Source organism: Microtus oregoni, unplaced genomic scaffold (genome assembly GCF_018167655.1).
Source record: "Microtus oregoni isolate MIOR12 unplaced genomic scaffold, Mior012 000009F_ref0000495, whole genome shotgun sequence".
In the NCBI taxonomy this organism is placed as follows: domain Eukaryota; kingdom Metazoa; phylum Chordata; class Mammalia; order Rodentia; family Cricetidae; genus Microtus; species Microtus oregoni.
In genome coordinates, this window is record NW_024543068.1 from 6,610,288 (window position 1) to 6,615,327 (window position 5,040).

At 45.4% G+C, this 5,040-nt stretch overlaps 1 pseudogene; it reads left to right on the plus strand.

Annotated features, from left to right (window-relative positions):
- Positions 1-1,343: 1,343 nt before the first annotated feature.
- Positions 1,344-3,130, plus strand: LOC121452530 (annotated as a pseudogene).
- Positions 3,131-5,040: the final 1,910 nt, after the last annotated feature.

A 5,040-nucleotide genomic window follows, 5' to 3' on the forward strand; every position in this document is an offset into this window, starting at 1 on the left:
AACAAAGAAGCCTTGTGAATCCCTCCTTTTTTTGTTAGTGACACAGTTTTTCTTTATTCTGGAGTCTCTCGGAATGACACTGGAAGAAATCTCCAGGTTAGCTTTAACTAGCATCCTCTGTTTCTCTGCCAAGCTCCTTTCTTTAAGTTTGCATGCCTTGGAATAAAGTTGCATGTTAGATATGATTCCAGCAAAACTGAAAGGTCAGGAAGCTGTTTTATTCTTGGGCGCTTTTATTCACTCCCAGTGGCTTCCTTAGTATCCCTACCGAGAATTTTAGTGTTCTCTCTATTAAAACTCAATCTGCTGCTTTAGAGGTTAATGATTAACTTTAATATGTCTGTGCCTTTAATTGTCATCAAGATTCTGGAATTAAATCAAATGTAATGGAAAGAATAGAATTAAGACAACTGGGCCCTAGTCCCAGCGCTACAAATAAAGCGTCCGACCTTGGGAAAGCTTTTGACTTCTCAGGAACTCCATCTATAAAAAGAAGAAGGTTGGAAGATATGCTCTTCTAGTAGCTGTGGCTCTGTAACTCCTAGAAACAAGGAGCCCTCAAAATTTAAAGTTGACTGGTGGCTGGTAGTCATTTTCTTGTTACTTAATTTGGTGTTAACAGAGAAAAACTCGGCACACTGATTTCCTTTAGTGTACAGTTGACTTTTGGGAAAGTATTAGGAGCCCTTCTCTAACAGTGAGCAGTGAGGCTCAAAAAAGCCAGCTGTGGGGAAAGGGGACAAGGCCAAGAGAATGATGATAAGATGAACGAACTATCACTCTGCCATCTCCTCTTCAGGGAAGAAAGCCGCAGTATGAAGGGAAGATGGCAATATACAAAGTTTTGGAGTCCAGTCTTAATAAAGAAATCTACAAAATATACACCTAAGGGTAAGGGAACATTGCAAAAGAGGGGGCAGAAAGATTGTAAGAGCCAGAGGATCAGAGACTGCTGCGAGATTGTGTCTCCTGGTAACATCAGAAGCTATAACCCATAAAGTCCCACCAACATGACCTCCCAAATGTGAGCTGAACAAGGAGGACACCAAAAAACATAGCAAACTGGATCAGAAAAAAACCCACAAAGCTTCAGTCCTACGCAAAGAACTGTCAGCAACCGAGTAAAGCAGTGAGAGGGAAGGAATGGACCTTCCCAGGGCAGAGAACACCAAATACTTGTTCAGTGCCAAATGGTCAGTCCTGAAAACTTAACATACGACTGGCTCAGTAAGGACTCAATCGGTAATATTAAGAATGTGTCCGTAGGAACCCGCTGGGTCCTGCCTGCTTGCATCTGCACGTGGCCTGTCCGTCTTCTTACTCTGCGACCCAGCGCAGCAGCCATGGCTCCAGGCCAGCTCGCTCTGTTCAGTGTGTCTGACAAAACTGGCCTAGTGGAATTTGCCCGAAACCTCGCATCTCTGGGTTTGAGTCTAGTCGCTTCCGGAGGCATGGCAAAAGCGCTCAGGGATGCTGGCCTGGCAGTCAGAGATATGTCAGAGCTAACAGGTTTTCCTGAAATGTTGGGGGGGGGGGGGGGCGTGTGAAAACCTTGCATCCTGCTGTCCATGCTGGAATCTTGGCACGAAATATTCCAGAAGATACTGCTGACGTGGCCAGACTTGATTTCAACCTTATAAGGGTCGTTGCTTGTAACCTGTACCCCTTCGTGAAGACGGTGGCTTCTCCGGATGTAACTGTTGAGGCAGCTGTTGAGCAAATTGATATTGGCGGAGTGACCCTACTGAGAGCTGCAGCCAAAAACCATGCTCGAGTGACAGTCGTATGTGAACCAGAGGACTACGTGGCAGTGGCTGCAGAGATGCAGGGCTCTAATAGTAAGGACACCTCCCTGGAGACCAGGCGCCACTTGGCCTTGAAGGCATTCACTCATACTGAACAATATGATGAAGCAATTTCAGATTACTTCAGAAAGCAGTACAGTAAAGGAATTTCCCAGATGCCCTTGCGGTATGGGATGAACCCCCATCAGACTCCTGCCCAGCTGTATACACTGAAACCCAAGCTTCCCATCACAGTCCTCAACGGAGCCCCTGGATTCATAAACTTGTGTGATGCTTTGAATGCCTGGCATCTGGTGAAGGAACTCAGGGAAGCAGTGGGCATCCCGGCTGCGGCCTCCTTCAAGCATGTCAGCCCAGCAGGCGCTGCTGTTGGGACTTCACTTAGTGAGGATGAAGCCAGAGTCTGCATGGTCCATGACATCTATCCAACTCTCTCGCCTATGGCCGCAGCATATGCAAGAGCAAGAGGAGCTGATAGAATGTCTTCATTTGGTGATTTTATTGCATTGTCTGATGTCTGTGATGTCCCTACTGCAAAAATTATCTCCAGAGAAGTTTCGGATGGTATCGTTGCCCCAGGATATGAAGAGGAAGCCTTGAAAATACTTTCTAAAAAGAAAAATGGGAACTACTGTGTTCTTCAGATGGACCAGTCCTACAAACCGGATGAAAATGAAGTGCGAACACTCTTTGGTCTTCGTTTAAGTCAGAAGAGAAATAATGGTGTCATTGACAAGTCATTATTTAGCAATATTGTCACCAAGAATAAAGATCTGCCGGAGTCTGCCCTCAGAGACCTCATTGTAGCCACTGTCGCTGTCAAGTACACTCAGTCCAACTCCGTGTGTTATGCCAAGGATGAACAGGTTATCGGCATCGGAGCAGGCCAGCAGTCTCGGATACACTGCACACGCCTTGCGGGTGATAAGGCAAACTCATGGTGGCTCCGACACCATCCACGAGTGCTTTCCATGAAGTTTAAAACTGAGGTGAAAAGAGCGGAAATCTCTAATGCCATTGATCAGTATGTGACAGGCACCATTGGTGAGGGAGAAGACCTGCTGAAGTGGAAGGCGCTGTTCGAGGAAGTCCCCGAGTTTCTCACTGAGGCAGAGAAAAAGGAATGGTTCGACAAACTGAGAGATGTTTCTGTCAGCTCCGATGCCTTCTTTCCTTTCAGGGATAATGTAGACCGAGCTAAAAGGAGTGGTGTGGCCTACATTATTGCGCCATCTGGATCTGCTGCAGACAAGGTTGTGATCGAGGCATGCGATGAACTGGGGATCGTCTTGGCTCACACGGATCTCCAGCTCTTCCACCACTGATCTTAGTTTCTGTCATTTACTAGTTTGCTGGTGTGCAGTAAATAAGTGTGGGATTTTAAAAGTCCCTCTTGTAAACAGTGGGTCATTTGCATCTTAATAATTGGATCTATGGTTTTAGGTTTGTTGGGTCTTATCTGAAAGGTATAGACTTCTAGCCCAAGTCACCACATACAGAGGTTTGTGTGTACAGAACCTAAAAGCATCCCTCCTTGGAGCTCAGCTTTTGATATGGTCTTTTATAAGCCGAGAAGCCAAGCTGCCTTATGATGACACATCCCCGCTGGGAATTGCTCTCCGCGGGGCTCTTCATCATGCCCCTGAGAAGCTTGACTGTTTGCCGCCTTGACAAACAGCCAGTTATCCCCAGGGAACTGATCCTTAGGGGATCTGGACAATGCTGATGCTGCTCTTAGGTGAAGTGTTGCCCTTATTTTGGCACCCGTGATCTTCTCTCCAGGTCTGTTTAAAACCTGTATTAACGATTTAGTAACTTGTGTTACCTACAAATGGACCCAATGTTCTTAGAGTTTTTACTCACAGTGATTATGTTTGGGGTGAGAGGCAGGTGACAATGCCTCCCTGTGCCTAGCAGGTCATAACTGGATCTGTGGTCTTGACTGTTCACCTGGAAGATGTCTATGGTCAGCTGTATCCTTCAGTCAGGGAGCCTCAGTCCTGCCTTCTTTCCACTCCTTTCCTAAATAAAAAATGCAGAAGCATTAAAAAAAAAAAGAATGTGTCTGTATCTATAAATGCATTGATGCCCGCAACACTCATGATGAAAAACAGAGGCCGTGAAGTTTAAGGAGAACAGGGAGGGATATCTGGAAAAATTTAAAGGGATGAAAGGGAAGAGGAAAATGTTATGATTAAAATACAATCTGAAAAACAAACAAACAAAAAAATCACTAAGCAAAAATTCGCAAAGGGAAAGAAGGCAAGATGGAAATCATAACGAAGCCACCCAGAGCTGAACCACTCAGGGCGGCCCTTTGGGGTGGGTATCAAGAATCATTGTGATGCATTCACCTAATTCCATCAGCCTCATCTTGTCTTCCTGTAAAAACACCTCATGGGGTAGCAAAAGAATAATGGCCCTCCAGGAAAGGCCTCTCCTATGAAAAGAGAGGAAGAAACTGGAGAGGAAATAACATTTCTGTTTGAGGAAAAGAAATTATCAGGATGGGAGAGTCATTTAAAACTGACCGTGGCTGCTGCGCCTGTTAAGGGCCAACAGTTTGCAAACCATGCAATCTACAAGGGACGCACCTCGGGCTTGAGAGGGAGCTGCAAGCTGAAGGGAAGCCGAAGTAGACAATGTGCTTGGGGTTGTTGCTTTTATGTGTGTTTCTAAGTTTCCCTAATGGAGTCTATTTTTAAAATGTACAAAAAATGCACTGAACTTTCTGGTTCAACAATTTGACAGCCTTTGGCAAGAGAAGTCTCTCTCCCTTTTGTTGCCAGATCTCTTTGTGGGGGCCAAGGTGGGGAAGTTGCCTCATCGAAAGGCTTTAGCAGGTGCGATGCTCTGAGGGTCAATCCGATGTGTTCCCTTTCCTACAGAATGAGATAAGGCTCGAGAATATAGATCGGTTGCTATAAGCAGGGTCAGCATGAATAATTCTCCTCAAAGCTCATGTGTAAATGCAGAGTTAAGGAATTACCCTTAAGAAAAGGATAGGATTGACTTCAGTGTCCTGAGCATGGATTTCAAATAGCTAACTCCCCCAGTTCCTCCTTGCCTTTACCAGAGACGGGGGAGAAGAATGAATTATTTTGGAAATTATAGTATGTGGGAAAATTCCATTTTAAATGCTATGCGACTTCAGAGTCCTGTGCTTATATAATGAGCTGAGTTTATAAACCACCTCTCTCAGGTGTATTGCCCTAGTTCACATGGGCTAGAACTG